Below are 16,993 nucleotides of genomic sequence, written 5' to 3' on the forward strand. Positions count from 1 at the left end.
GAATGTTTATTCAGGAATACATATAAATTTTAAGAAATTGACTCTTGATCTTATTCCTCTCATGAATAAAATAGAAATACTGCAACTTTGCAAAGAATTATAACGGGGGTTGATTGTTCAGTTTCCACTAAGGACGAACATTTTTGCTAACACAGCAAGAATGCATATATAAACTAGAAATGCACTGAGAGGTCATAGAAAGTGTTTATTGTGTACTGGAGTGGGCAGAAGAGGTTTCCTAAAGATGTGTAGTTAATTGAAAGGACTAGCAGGGGAAAATTTATATCAAAAGTGCGGGGACAAGAATGAAAGGAGCAGAGTCATATGCTATAAAAACAGTGTGAATTAAATTTGAGCAGATTAAGTGGGAAACATCGATTAACAAGTGGAGGAGCTTATACAAGAAATGCTAAGCAAGAGGGAAACACAAAAGAAACTTCCAAGAACTTCAACTGTTTATATGCTAGTTTTGCTCAGGGTCATAAATGCTGCTCCATAAGTTCTCAATTATCAAGTCTACCTGACTAGTCTGCCATAATAATCCAACAATAACAAAAATTACCCCAACTCCCCTCTTACTTGGCCAAAAAGTCATATCACTAGTCATTTTTGAGTGGCACTGCTGAAATCAAAGTTACCCTGGTAAAAAGGACAGGTGGATCCTGTGGTCTCTGCTAATTCAGTTCTCAGTTAAAATTATTGTCATTCTTCTAGGAAGGTACAGAAGACACCTTGAGAGAGCTGTCAAGTTGCTATTGAGGTTTGTATGGGGAGCAGGATGACAACCAATTCTATATGACTGACAGCAATGGAAAGCTGACTTGGAGAACCAGCCAATGTGGATCTGATGGTCCTGGGGAGGGTGATGGAGTAGGAGGCTCAGGTGGTTCCGGTCCTTGAAAAACAGATCAACAGCCCAGGTGTTGGAGAAGAGAAGACCAGAAGGGCAGGGACATCGAAAGCATATTGTATCTCACAGTTTACAATTTTATGGGGGTCATGGTCATTATGGGAGATGTGTTGCTTAATATTCATTAGTTATTGTGATTGAAAGTTATAAAGCTGTAAAACCACATCAGAATCTGAATCTATCATCTGTCTACCTATTTACCTATTTATCCATATATAGATCAATTGATAGAGATATATAGTTCTATATATTACATTTTATATATTTATGTTTGTAAATATATATTTATAAATTTATATATTTTGTATATCTAGACATATATTCTATAATCTATAATATATGCATATGGAGGGTACTGGTAAAGTTTATTTACACTATGTTTTATCTTGTCAATCACCTTTAAGTCCTGGAAGTTTATATTTACACGCAGAGTTCAGTACATTCCTGGGAGAATACTTTATTTTTTTCAAAAATAAAAACAAAAAAGGATACAATTAATATGAGAGCTCAATAATTTAATGAACATCTTGCTTGTTTGGGGGTTATCATCTTGGATTTTAGAATGAAATGTATCCAGAGGCTGCCAATGGCAATTTAGGAGAGAGTCCTAGAGTTCTTTGCTTTTACCATAAATCTTTGTTTAATTCCTAAATATTAAATGAAGGTTCAGATCTTCTAGAGGGTCTTCATCTTGGTTTCAGCCAAAGAAGTGGCTGACTCAAGTGGGACCAAAGTTTCAGTGGGCATCCAGAGGTCTCACATGCAGGAAGGAAGTTCTGTATGTCCATTTCCATCCGTTGTTATTGACATATATTTGAGCAGAAATCATTTGGTTGGATCAACTCAATATTTACAGTCCGAGAATGTAATTTTATTTCTTTAGAAGTAAATTTTATTTTTGTGATTACAAGATGTGTCAGAAACAGATCTCATTTTACTTGAGACCAAGTATTTTAGATTTGTGGGGATAGATTTATCTTGTGTTTTGCACTTTACAAATATGATTGACACAATGGCATGTACTCAGTATTCTTGTAGTGAAATGTCTGAAAAGACTGAAGAGGAATTTTACTTTCTATGACATAGCCAAACCTTTTATTTGGATTTGTCCTACTAGCAACTTTCTACCTAAAAAACAGGTAGGAACCTGCCTGAGTTTTGCACATTTGTTCCTAATGACCCTTAGGAGTTTAGCTAGATGGGCTATTACTTCCTTTTAACAATATCAGGCATAAAACAGGTGGGAGGATCCTCACTGATAAATCCAGAGCCCAGTGTGATTTGGCACTCTGAGTGCATCTGAAGAAGGGGTAATTATGTTTAAAAGAAAACCACAGCGAGCTACATACTTAGCCTTTTAGTATATTATCATGATATAAAATGATTTAAACCTATATATGCAAAGTATATAATTTAGTGATTAAAGCTGTATTAAAGAACATGAAAAGGTAAGAACCATTTTTTTCCATGTCAGGAACATATTCAGGATAATTCTTCCTCTGTGTATTAGAATAATTTATTTATACATTTTGTATATTTTCAATTTAAAATAGTGGTTAGAAAAAATAACCATATGCCCGGCCGGGTGTGGCTCAGCGGTTAAGCATTGACCTCGGATCCAGGCGATCGGGGTTCGATTCCCGGTCAGGGCACATGCCCAGGTTGTGGGCTGCAGCCGATCAATGACTCTCTCATCATTGATGTTTCTCTCTCTCTCTCTCCCTCTCCTTTCCTCTCTCTGAAATCAATAAAGTTATATTTAAAAAAAATAATTTTAAAAAATTAAGGGTATTAAAAGTCTTGAGCCTTGCTTTATCCTGAACTAAACTTTTCATTTGATTAATTTAAAAATGATTCTGATTTTTTAAATAGACTATTTTTTAGAGCAGTTTTAGGTTCCCAGCAAAACTGAGCAGCAAGTAGAGAGAGTTCCTGTTTTTTCCTATTCTCCTAGACATGCACAGCCCCCTCCACTGTCAACATCCCACATCACATGTATACTTCTTACAATCGATGAACCTACACTGAACTACAATTCTCCAATTTCTAATATTTTACCTGTATCATTCTCTCTTTTTTTCTTATTTCTTCTTTTTCTATATGTATATATCTACGTCTATATTTGTATTTATATCTATAAATTAAAATGACTTCTTGGCAAAGTAGTTGGATTGATTTAAATTACTTTGCCAACCATATTTCAGGCCATTTTCTTTGGTGGCTTCTTGCACTTATCAAAGAAGTTTATTGATTCCAAATATTTTATTAACAGCATGATTTATGATCATTTAGAAAATGAATTAGTGATCAGTAGGAGCCACTTCATACCATTTGAGAATAAATAATCCATGCTGGATCCATGTTGTTTCCTTGGAAAAGTTGCTCTTGATTTTGAAAATGTTTAGTTTCAGATACAACTTCCTTCCCTCCAATCCTCTTGTTACTGGCTCTGCACCTCTTGGATAGAATAGTGTACCTGCTTTCCCACAGATTTTCCTGCCATTAGTCTTTCTACTTTTTAGTTCATATTCAATATCAGAGTAATTTTTCCAAAATGAATATCTAATATGGAGTACACATCAGTAAATAGGAACTGGCATTAGTGATTGCTTCTAAAGATTTAAAAGTATTATCCAAAAAGAATTAATTAGTCTCTATAGTGGGAACTTTTATTTGAGGAGCTCATGTAAATCAGCAGTATGCTATATTGTTAATTGTTGGTTGTATTAAGATAATTGTTAGCTGTATTAAGAGAAGTGTATTCTTTAGAATGGGAGAGGTGACTCCTCTTTTACATTGTGCTTCCCCCTTCTACCTATTCCACTACCATCTCTATTATAAATAGTCATATTTTTCTTCCCCCACAACTACCATGATCTGAACTTCATTATTCAGATAAGTTGCAAGGGAATGTATCCTCAAGTTTGCATTGCATTACAAAGATTCACATGGCCAAATTTAGGTTTATTGCTACGTTCATTTCCTTGCCATATAAAGGTGAAAACATTCTTTTCCCTCTCTTATCAGAGGCAAGCACAGGATTTAAAGTCTTTTCACAAGCTTAATTTAAAATCAATATTTTCCTGCTCTCTAAGCCTTTGAAAAATATACAGAATAGTGTTAAAGTGGAGAGTAAATGTGTAAAACAAGTTCTGAAAATCAGACATTCAGCACTGGACTGGGTCATTGGAATCAACCACTCTATTTCAAATGCATACACATTTCTAATAAATAATCATTTAGCTGTTCCTTGGCTACTTCCAATAAAAAATAACATACAACAACTCTAGATATTCCATTATACTTTGACAACATTAAAAGCTATTCTGTCCACCTTTATTTTTAGCCTGAATATTATCTCTCTATAATGCCACCCACTTGACCTTAGGGACCTAGAAAATAAATCAGTCCCCTTCACTTGTAGAAAGAATTTCTGCTTTCCTCCAACCCTAGATAATGAGGTTTTTCTTCTCTTGCTAAATGCTCCTTCTTCCAAGGTTGATCTGAACCCACTGGCTCTTCTAGGGTCAATGACCCATCATTTCTTTGAATCTCTCCCTCCCAATTTATTCTTCTCACCAAGGTATTAAATATTTTTTCATTAAAAAATTCTTTTGTTTTTCTGCATATCTCATCATATTTATAGGACCAGGTGTGTCTTCATAATGCTCTTGTTAGAATGGACTATAATCATCTCCAATTTTTCGCCTTCCAATCTCTCTCTAAGCATTAACATTAGGTTTCTGCCTTCCTTTTTCCACCAATAGTGGTCTTTAGAGGGTAAAAAAATATATATCTCATTCTAATGGTCTTGCAAGTGCAGTGCACCTTGAAACTAAAATCTCATCATTCCTCCAAAACTGGTGCTTTCTATGGTCTATAAAACCTGAGAAGTCTAGGCCTCTTCTCCTCACCAGCCCCATCGAATCAGTCACCAAATCCAACAGTTTACTCTTACATTCTATTCTGTAGATAATCAATGGGCTTAATTTAAATATTTAAATACATGAACTAATTTATTGAAGATGGGCAGCTGTCAAAACAATGCTACTAGCTGCCTCTCTTGCCTGAGTTTGATAAGTTTCCAGAGAGCTATGCAATCCATCGGCCTGCAGCCTGGATGTTTCCCTGTCATTTCCTGGACACTAACTTACACCCTACTCAGGAGACATCCCTTTCTCTTGCCTTACTGGCTGGTTTTTATGATAATAGATGAGACTGCTCATAACACATTTGCCTTAACTTAGAACTTAGTTGTTTTTGTTCTTTGACTGACAGCATGGCTAGCAGGCCTAGAATATCTCCAGTTCATTTCCACCTATGGCAACCTTTTTCCCTCTTCCTTCACAGCTAACTCCTCTGCTGATTCCTTTCAAGCAGAGAACCAGCCAGGCCTGGGGACTTCAATCTTTTCTGATGTTTCCAGCAGCAGTATTTGACCTTTAGTTATTTAAAAATTTGAGAGTTAAGAAGCATCTATATTTTGGGGTTGTTGCAAAACCCTGAAATTTGCCATTGGCCAAAATCTGTCTAAGCATCCACTTTTGCTTACATTAGTTCTAGACAGTTTCTCCTGTTCCTAAGGAGGTTCCATAGTCTTAAAGGATTCTCTTATTATTCTCATAAGAAAGAATATAACTATATAGATATACGGTTGAGAAGCTGGTGTAAACCAAAGTTCTAGAAAACTAATTATTAACTCTACTATATCTCCTTCTATTATAATATTGATTATAGCCACACTCATATAGCACATATGAGGTGCCAAATGTTCTAAAGGTGTTGTATATCATTGTTTAATTCTCCATAAAAACTATGATGTGGGTAGCATTGCCATCATCCCAGCGTTGTGGGAAAACTGAGACAAAAATGATTTGATTGGTCACAAAGATTGTAAGTGACAGACCTTGGGTGTGAACCATATATTTAATCATTAACCTACACTACATCTTCCTGAAGATACTAAAGGGATTCTACTCCAGCTAACCCCCTACCAAACTCAGACAGATGCCTTACATATTAGGAAACATTTTCCTATGTTGCTTTTTACAAAGTACATTTTACAGAGCTTGTTGCATGCCAAATGGCAGTAACATGAACAGTGTGTGATGCAAGGAATTAACATCATTCCAGGAAATTAAGCATGCCATCTGCTCAAATAAGATTATTGTTAGCCTTAGGAGAATACTGACTTGTGTTTCTTTATAGTTACCTAAGTAGATATATTTTGGAATTATCCCTCAAAGGGTTTGAGAAATCAATGTAGGAGAGTTGAGCAGAAAGAGACATCAAGGCTGAAGGTCAAAGGGGCACAATTAGTACCTTTGTTTTCTTCCCTGAAGCTTCCAGCACCTGGTAATCTTCAAAACCTTACTGGGAAAACAGAACATAATAATAGCACATATCCTTTACTGACTATCAACTCTACACCAAATGTTTTGTATTGTTATCTTTAATCACACCCAAAACCCAAATTTGATATATCACTTCCCCATTTTGTAGATGTTTCCCAAGGTGGAACAAGTTTAGTATTACTCAGAGTCAAAGAATTTGAGGTGGTGGAATTGGAATTAAAAACTGAGTTTCTCTGATCCCAGTCGTGTATGCTTTTTTCATAAACACACCTCAGATTTAGTTAGCCATAGGAAGGCCTCTTTCACAAGCAGCAGTAGGCCAGTACTTACCCAATTCCCTAGTGAGTACCTGTCATTCAACCAGAATTGACAAGATTCCTGCTAGCTTTATATTCCAAAGAAACTTGCTCTTCATAGCATTAATACCTATACATCTTTATATGTGTATACTTGGCAAGTTAAAAGTTGAAGATTGATCAAGCATGTTAAGTAACATGAAGAAATACTGAAGGATGAAAGCAAATTAAAATTACAAAAACCCAAATGGAAGAAAATAAGTAATACAAAGTGAGTATAAGTCAGGATGGGCTGGGTTATACTGCAGTAACCAAGAAAATGAAAAGATCTGTGATTTTGACCTGAAAAAAATTTATTTCTTGCTCACTTGGAGCCTGTGTAGGGTTCAAGTTACTTGCCAGGGTAGTTGCCTTGAATTCAGGCTGTTTTATGCTTTTGGCATCTCTTTCTCAACATGCATTTTTCACAATTTCAGGGAAAGAGAGTGTTGGTGGGTCTTACACTGTCAACTTAAATATCTTCACACAGATAGGATATATGTTACTTTCCTTTCAACCCACCGGCTTTTCAGTGTGCCTAGAAGAAAAGGAGAAACAAATATGGGTAAAATAGATGTCTCCTACACAGAAAGAAAAGGGGGAGGGAGAGACAATGAGAGCATAAAAAAAAGATATAGAGAAACTCAAAATCAATAGAGCGCACTGTTTTATGATTGCCTACTGGATTGATAATAGTTTTGCTATCTTTTCTTAGGTTCTGAATATTAAAAATTATTCTAAAGTCTTTCAGGGAAGTATATGTAAATCTCCACTATCAGAATGGAGACAGCTCACAAACTGTTATGTTGCTCATCCCTGATGGGCTTCATAGGAGGCTGAAGAGGGTGGATGAATAACACTGAAGGGGCTGAATATGACAGCACGGCAAGTAGTTTGTATTATAAAAGCAAATCATCTCTGATTCTTATCTGCTTTTTTAACCTAGAAAATTATTGATTACATTTATATACTTTAAGATTTGAAGGCATGAACTCATCACTTGTATTTATAATAGCACTGGTTATTCTATCATTGCTTAGGAAACAAAAAATAATTTTACCACTTTTAACTTGAGCCATATTTCCTTCATTTTACTGTAAGAATATAGTTTAAAAAAGATCTATTGCTGGAAATAAGTCAAGAGCCTGAGGAAAGAACACGGTCCTTCAGCTCGGCAAAGGGGCATGGTGTTCCTCTTTTATACTCCCCAGAGCTAATGTAATTTAGATTACATACAAATTGAACTGGCTTTCCAGATTTTCATATACCTGTAGCAGAGTATTGAAGAATATGGACTCATAGAAGTAAAAAGTATGAGAAACTTGAGTTTTTTCACTGACTTTCCTCAACAGTTACTATGTTATAAACTGCTCTTCCCACTTCTTATTGCATCTTGGCCAGAGTCTGAAAATTTTCCAAACACTTTTGTTTATTAAAACTCCAATCGAGCCTGCAGTATCATTATTGTATGGATTCAAAGCTCTTCTTTTTCTCCGGGGACATAGACTCAAGTAGTGTGGTGGTGGTGTAATCTTATAGGATTCCCTCTTCTAAATCTTCTAAAAGCTCTGACTCTTCTGGGCTTGGGGTAGAGATATCATAGAATAGTACCACTTATCTGTATGAAGACACAATCCTCTTCTGATTGGTTCTTGCCGCTTCTCTATCGTTGATTGACGGTGTCTTTTGGAGGGTATTTGAAGTTTAACTCTTGATGGTTTGGCAAATATATAGATTCTTTGGAGCTTCGTCACTACAAAGTTTTCTTATGTGCATGATCCAGACTTGTATCCAGCTTTCCCCCATTAAAGACTACAACACTGGTCTACCCCACAGACCCTTATGGCTAGTTACTACCCTCTAGTACATCAGTGGGAATTCCTCTCAGGTGAAGAACTGGCAAGATGACTGAAGCTCAGCTGCCTTCTGATTTGTCCATTGCATCCCTAGATGTGTTGAGCAGAAAAATGATCCCTCCAAAGATCTGCACAGCCTAATTCTTACAACCTATAAATGTGTCATATTATGTGGCAAATGGATTTAAGTTTGCAGACAGAATTAAGGTTGCTAATCACTGACTTTAAATGAGAGATTATCCTGGGTTGTCCAGGTGGATCCAATGTAATCACAAGCGCCCTTAAAGTGGAAGAGGGAGACAGAAGATTAGGTCAGAGTCATGTGATGTGTAAAGGACTCAACTGACCATTGCTGGCTTGGAGGATGGAAGAAGAGGGCTACGAGCCAAAGAATGTGGGTGACCTCTGAAAGTTGTTAAAGACAAAGAAATGAATTCTTTCCTAGATCCTCCAGGGGAAAGGCAGCCCTGATGACACGTTGACTTCAGCCAGTAAGACCAGTGCTGGTCTACAGAACTGTAAACTTGTTTTAAGCCATTAGATCTGTGGTGATTCTTTATGACAGCTAGAAAATTATACACCAGGCAGTCCTGTATCCTGGCCCTGCCAATGTTGCTGGCTACTCCACTTGGCTGCCTTCTCTCCTTTCAGTCCTGTGCTTACTTTCCTCAACTCAGGTAGGCAAAGGTATAGACTAGCAATTCTACAGCCTAGGCAGATGTCTAACAAGGGAACAAAATGCCACTTTCCTTCATATAAGGCAGTGTCCATCTTTTAATTTTTAAGCTTGTATTTGGAGGTGGAGCCTTTGGAAGGTGATTAAGTCATGAGGGGAGAGCCCTCAAGGATAAAAATGGTGCCCTTAAAAAGATGAAGAGACAAAGTTTCCCCCTTCTCCCTGTGAGGTTATAGCGAGAAGAAGGCAGTCTGTGAATTAGGAAGCAGGTCCTGAACAGACACCAAATCTGCCAATGCCTTGATCTTAGACTTCCAAACCTCCAGAATGGTAGGAAATAAATTTCTGTTATATGTAAGCAACCCAGAAACCTATGGTATTTCTATTGTAGGTGAAACAGTCAAGGAATAATTTTTCTTTTCTCTCCTACCTCTTTTATTTATTTATTGCTTCTTGGGAGAGTTTTCTCAACTCCTAACATGTTTGCTGAGTTTATCATATTTTTCATATCATATCATTTTTTATCATATTTTTCATTTTCAAGAACTCTTTTTGTTATTTAAATGTACTTTAAACGTAGTATTCTGTTCTCATTCCATGAATACCGTATTTTACCCTCTATTTTACCTTCTCTGGAGAGGAAGACCTGCAGTCTCTGTCAGGTTGGGGAAGGCAGGATTATCTGAAAGTGTGAAGTAAGTGAGAGGATCTAGGATTCTAGCTTCTTCTTAAACAGACTGTCAGCCAATCTGCTGTTTTTAAAACCATCTTTCCCTTACTTACAAAAGCACCTGGAGTTTCCAGCTGGCCTGTTTTGGGGGATCAGTAGTGCAAACTGGGTTGCTTATTGGCTTTCCCCACTCACAGTTCAGGACCCACTGCTCTCAGGGTCTGGAGATCCCTTAGCATTCATCTCCATTTTCAAATTCTGATTTTTCTTTTGTCTTCTTTTGCAATTATTTTTTCTCCTGTTTTATTTGTCCTTGTGTTATTATTTAAAAAGTGTTTCTAACTGTTATTTTAGTAAGGCTTCTATGCGAAGTATAGATAGATGTATGTGCATGTTCATTCCACCATATTTAATATTTTTTAATTGGGACGTCACCATACATCTTTTAAATGGTTCACTTGGAATCATCTTCCCCATACTAATCACCTGGCTTTAAGAAAAAAAGAAGCATGGCGCAAAGTAAGAAAATCCTCTCAGCACAAATACGGCATATCTTAGAGAACAGAGTGCTCTTTACCTTTCCCCAGTTGGTGGTTTCAGAGCCAGTCCTATAGCCTCTCAGACAATGTTGCATTAAGGATCTCTTCCAAATTTTTGTTTTAGGGTGACTGTCTTTAGAATTTGCCATTTAATTTTTGGCTTTGGGCCTTAGCTAAAAATTTGAGATAACAGGAAAAGTTCCACTCGATATCCTATTATATATTTAATTGGCTATTACTTATTTCCCAAGAAGTCTTTCCCCTGCTCCCCAATTTAAATTGTAGAGTTGTTTTGAGTGATCAAACAGTTGATAATAATTATTTTGTTGGATTTATTTCACCTGTGCCTTTTGATTATCTGTATTCTTGTCCTTAAACATAACAGTATAAACAGATTTTTTTTTTTTGTGCTGCCACAAACTTATGCAGGTCTTCAAATGCTATTTATTCAGTACCAGGAAAGAATATGTCTTCTTAAATGAAGATATGATTAGGTACATTTCATAACATATGGCTCCGCGTAACGAAGAATAAAAGTACTAGGTTAGGACCTATAGGAAAATTTCTCATGAGACCATCAAGCAAATCAAATAGATCACACTTACTATATTTTGAAGCATTTTATTTTTCCTTTACCATGTGAAAATATTTAATGACTTAAAACAACTTTAATACTAGTTCCTTGAAAACATACACACATCACACACATCATAAATTCTCAGGAGGCAAGGCTGAGTAGTATCATAATCAATGATTTACAACTCTATAACACCACTTTTCTTTTTAATGCTCCCTGATTCCATTTAAGGAACTTATGCTAGAACTGCACCTATGTCTAGCAATAATGATTTTCATTCCTTCTCATTGTTCTTTTCTCTTACATTATTCTATTATGAAGTAACTTCAAACACTAGCCTATTTTTCTATATGATGGGAAACAGACTTATTGCTCTATATAAACTTTTGTAAACCAAGGTCTCCTATTTTTTCAATTCTCCCACTTTTTTTTTTTTTTTTTTTCTGGCAGTATGGCCCCACTAGATTTTCCTCAATGACAAGATTATCCAAAAGACAACTCCACAGCTTCTGTGCCTAATGCCTATAGCTCATTTTCACCATCACTTTTAGTATTAGACACTTACTGCATGTGTGATGTTCAAAGAGAGAATTTACCTCGTCCTGCAAATCTTGGATATGCCCACTAACAACATTTTGCAATACCAATTTCTACAAAAATTTAAGTAGTTTAGGGGCAATTTCTGTTAACTAATTCATTCAAAGTGAAAGGAAATAATGTAAATTGTGTCGTACTGCCACAAATTGAAGCTTCAATCTTCAATTGAGGTGATGATTACATTTTGCAGGAGGTTATTCAGGAAAGTAACATAATGGGAGCAAGCGCCAGCATTGCCTGGAATTGAGCCATCCTGCCCAGAGCAAAAGGAAAGAATGCACTTTAGCAGAGTGGTGTCAGTTAATGAAGGTTTTTCTTCATGGTGCAGTTACCAAGATTTCTATAGTTAAAACCCAATGTGGGTTTTGAGGCACAGGAACCCATCTGGACTCTGTTCTATCATTTTCTTGCTGTGCGGCAGATGACTTATCTAAACCTCATTTGCTTCCTTGGTTAATGAGGACCTATTATTTTTCTTACAGGATTCTTAGGAGAATTAAATGAGATAAAGTTTGTGAATGTCCTTTGTAAACTTTTAAATGTCATAGAAATCAACTGGTATGATTGTTTAATGCTTTGTATGGCTGAATGGTGGTTTACATTGTATTGTAAGACTATTGAACACGGTGGTGTTGAATCTTCGAGGTACCTGAAAACGAGAATTCATTCATCCTGTTTGGAACTGCAGCCCCCACACACCTTCAATTTCCATCCCTGCTCATTCCACAGAATTGTCTTTAAGAACTATTGTTTTCTGTGTACCTGGTAAGTATCTCACTTAGTTTTCAGAATTTCCAGATACCATTTAATATGCAGTGTGCTACAATTGCAATCTTTCCAAGTCCTGAACCAGTTATATAGAACAAAGACCTTTTATTTCAAATTCTTTGCATTGTTTAGAACCCAGTGAAAGAACAGGGGATTGGGTTCAAGGATATCTGGGTTCTTGTTCCAGATTTACTGTAAAATAATGAGTCCCCTTGGGGAAATTATAGTTATTCTGGGCCCCTTTCCCTTTCCTTATTTTGACAGTATTTTAAAAATTTTATCTTTTTGTTGAAAGTATTACAGATGTCCTCTTTTTTTCCCCCCATTAATCCCTTCTGCCCTGCACCCCCACCCGACCCACTGTGTGCATGACCCATGAACACAGGCCTTCATCACGCTATTGTCTGTGTTCATGGGTCATGCATACATGCATATAAATTCTTTGGTTAATCTCTTCCCACCTAGTTGTGCTAGATGAACCAAAAGAAAGTCTGTTCTTTGCAGTAGGTAGAGTTGCTACTCCTCCTGGTCTTGGTAGAGTGGCCTTATATAGTAGGTGTCCTGTGGGGCCCCGTGGTATAGTCTCCCTGGTCACCTGATCTGGGTGCTCCACATGTGTCCTTTGTGTGGGCTGTGTGTGATCTCCTGTTTTAGTTTATCCTTGATTGATGTTGGCACATCAATGGGAGTGATTGCCCCTTAGGCTGGTTGTGAGGACTGGTCATGACTACAGTGGAGGAGCTATTGTGGAGGGGCTAACCCTATAGAGCAGGATTTGCCTCAATGGGGCTCTGGTGCCTGCAGTATCTGTGCTTTTTGTGTTGTTAGTGGACATGGTTGGGTGGTGCTCTGGTGTAGTCTGAAGTTGGTCACCATATATATTGGTTCTGGGGCATTTGGGCAGGTACAGGCCAAGGTCAGCTGCAGCTTATGTCCTGCCCAGGGCCACCTGGTATGAGCCACAAAGTGATGTGCAGATTGTTTCCACTTTTGCTGGGCTTGGAGGTGCATGGGAGAGTCTGATCTGTGAACTGAGGCCAGCTGTAGCTAGTGCCAGGCTTAGGGCTGCTGAGTAAGAGGTATGGGGCACGCTGAGGCCAAATGCTGCTTGTTTGGTGTTTGTGAACCTTTGAAAGATTTTTGGAAAATCTACATCATGAGCCAAGACAGGTCATTTGTATGGAAAAGCCACTAAAAGTGACATGGGGGCCCACAAGTTGGGTGGGGTGGAGTCTCAGGGAGTCACCAGGATGGGGCAAACAGTATTAGCCAGGTTGATGGAAACTCAGATATGGTATCCACCTGTGCTCGCAGGGTGAAGGCTCAGCAAAGGAACAGTGGCCTCCATCAGCACTTCTGTCTGGGGTAAAGCTGCTCTTCCAGCCCTCTTTCTGAAGCCAGACAATTTAGTTCCTCCTCATATGCTTCTGGCACCTTTTGAGCTGCCACCCAGGTGCTGGAACTCAGAGAGAGTGAATCCATCAGTAAATAAAACCATGCATGGGCTGGGACTCCTTGCTCCTCATGGAGGAGCTCCACAAGCTAGATATGCCCCTGATTTTTAATCACCACATGTGGGTGTGTGGGAACAGCCCTTTCTCTGTCTCTACTCCTCCTGCCAGGATCCACTTGGCTTCTTCTGTATATTCTCAGTTATAAGACTTCTACTCAGCAAGACTTCAAGCAATTCCCAATGATGGTTGTTCTGTAGTTTAGCTGTAATTTTTAAGTGATCATGGGAGGAGGCAGATAGAAAGTTTACCTACTCTGCCATCTTGATTGTAACCTCTACAAGCAGATTTTTATTTATTTTTTCATTTTTAAAATTTTAATTCAAATTTACATTCTGCACTTCAACAAAAATTAAACCAACTTACATTCACAAAGAGTATATTAGTATTCCTATGTTCTAATTTATCTTTTTAAAAATTCATTTATTTTTATTTTTTCCTTAATATTGAATTTACTGGGGTGACACTAGTTAACAAAATTATACAGCTTTCACCTTTCCACAGCACATTATCTGTACACTGTATTGTGTTCACCACCTTAAGTCAAGTTTCCTTCCACCACCATTTATTGCCCCTGTACCCTCCTTCCCCTTCCCCCACTCCCCCACCAGGCAATCATCACACTGTTGTCCATGTCTCTGAGTTTTTTCTCTTTTTTATTCATTTTGCTTAATCCCTCCACACCTGCCACCCCAACAGTTGTCAACCTTCTCTCTCTCTATGAGTTGGTCTCCATTTTGCTTTTTAGTTTATTTTATTCATTAGATTCCACATACAAGTGAAATTATATGGTACTTGTCTTTCTCTGATTGGCTTATTTCACTTAGCATAATACTCTCCATGTCTATCTATGCTGGTGCAAAGGGTAAGATTTTCTTTTTTATAACTGAGTTGTATTCCATTGTGTAAATGTACTACAGCTTTTTTTATCCACTCATCTACTGATGGGTTCTTTGGCTGCTTCCAAATCTTGCCTATTGTAAATAACCTACAAGCTGATTTTTAAAACAATACTAATAAAGCCAAATAATAAAGTAAGCAATGCCAGAGGAAGAAAAATTAACCAGTACTTGGTGATTTTATGAGAAATAACTGCCTCTGCATTTATTAGTTTACTAATCTTCTCCAATCAGAAATAAGATTGAAACATTTCATATTCAAAGATGCAAAACATGGTGACTGAATTTTCTTTGCAAGAAAAAAGGTGGAGATTGTTTTGTAGCTTTGATTTTGATTTTTATTATTGCATGTTTGGTTCCATTCAACATCTCCTTACCTATTTTGCTGATCTCATTGTTGAGATATCAACTTATCAAATATCAATTTTGTTGAAAATATCAAAATTATTTCCAGTTTTTGTTACAAATGTGGTTTTAAAAGTCTCTGTTACCGAAGGATATAAAGATTTAAAAAACACACCATAATGGATGTGAATAAAATAAGCATTAAAAATTCATTGTGATTATTATAAATCTCATTCTAGAAGTTAACCCACTATCCACATGACTGTACTTTCCTCTTTTTTCAATTTAAGTATAGTTGGTATACAGTGTTATCTTAAGTTAGTTTCAAGTGTACAATATATTGATTTGACATTTTATACCTTAAACTGTGATCACCCACCTAATTCTAGTAATCACCTGTCACTGTGCAAATGTATCACAGTATTATTGACTATTTTCTACTTCACCTTTTACCCAGTCCCCCCTTCCTTTGTCCCTTCTAGCAATGATCCCTTTGGTCTCTGTTTCCATGAGTCTGTTTTTGTTTTGTTTGTTCGATTGTTTTGTCTATTTTTTTAGATTCCACATATAAATGAAACCCTGTAGTATTTGTCTCTCTGTCTAAATTATTTCACTTAGCATAATACACTCTATGTTCATCCATGTTGTCACAAATGGCAAGATTTTATTCTTGTTTATTGCTGCATAACAGTCCATTATATAGATCACATTATATAGATCACATTATATGGATAATATTATATAGACTACATCTTTATCCATTTATCAATGGACCCATAGGTTGCTTCCATATCTTGGCTATTAAAATAATGCGGTTTGACCATAGAGGTTCATATATCATTTCAAATTAGTGTTTTTGTTTTCCTCAGAGAAATAACCAGAAGTGGAATTGCTGGGTTGTTTGGTAGATCTATTTTTAGTTTTTTGATGAATTTACATACTGTTTTCCATAATGTCTGCAGCAATTTGCAGTGCCAACAACAGTGGACAAGGGTTCCCTTTTCTCCACATCCTCACCAACACATGGTATTTGTTAACTTTTTCATAATAGACATTCTGACTAAACAAAACAAAAAGACAAACTACTGAATGGGAAAATATATTTACAAATGATATATCTTATAAGGGGTTCATTTCCAAAATATGTAAAGAGCTCCCACAACTCAATAAAAATAACCTGATAAAAAATGACCCTTCTTTTTTTTATTTTGATTTTTAAATTGAATTTTAGAGAAAAAAGGAAGGGAGAGGGAGAGGGAGAGAAACATGTATGTGAGGGCAAAACATCAATTGGCTGCCTCCTGCACACCCCCCACCAGGGGTCAAACCCACAACCCCAGTATGTGCCCTGACCAGGAATTGTACCAGCAACCTTTCAGTGCATGGGATGATGCTCAACCAACAGCACGACACCGGCCAGGGCTTAACTGTTCTTTTCTAAATGAACTTATTTATAAATACAAATGGGAAAGATTGTACTCTTCACATTAATCTAATTTTAAAATACAGCTTTATTTAGATATAATACACAAACCATAAAATTTTCCGTGTTCAAATTTGTATAATTCAGTAGTTATTAGTATAATTACATGGTTGTGCAACCATCACCCCTATTTAATTTTAAACATTTTATCACCCCCCCCCCCCCCAAACGAAATCCATTCACAGTCACTCCCCACTCTACCTCCCCAGCCCCTGGGAAACACAAATCTACCTTCTGTCTAATGTATTTGCCTCTTCAGATGATTTTATATAAACGGAATTATGTAGCATAAGGTCTTTTAAACATGTCTGGTTTCTTTCACTTAGCATGTTTTCAATGTTCATCTACTCTGTAGCATGTATCAGCTTTCATTCCTTTTTATTGATAAATTATATTTCATTGTATGGCTATACCCCATTTATTTATTCATTAGTCATTTGTTTGGCATTTGGGTCATTTCCAATTTTTATAAA

Source organism: Miniopterus schreibersii (genome assembly GCF_964146895.1).
Source record: "Miniopterus schreibersii genome assembly, chromosome: 9".
NCBI lineage: Eukaryota > Metazoa > Chordata > Mammalia > Chiroptera > Miniopteridae > Miniopterus > Miniopterus schreibersii.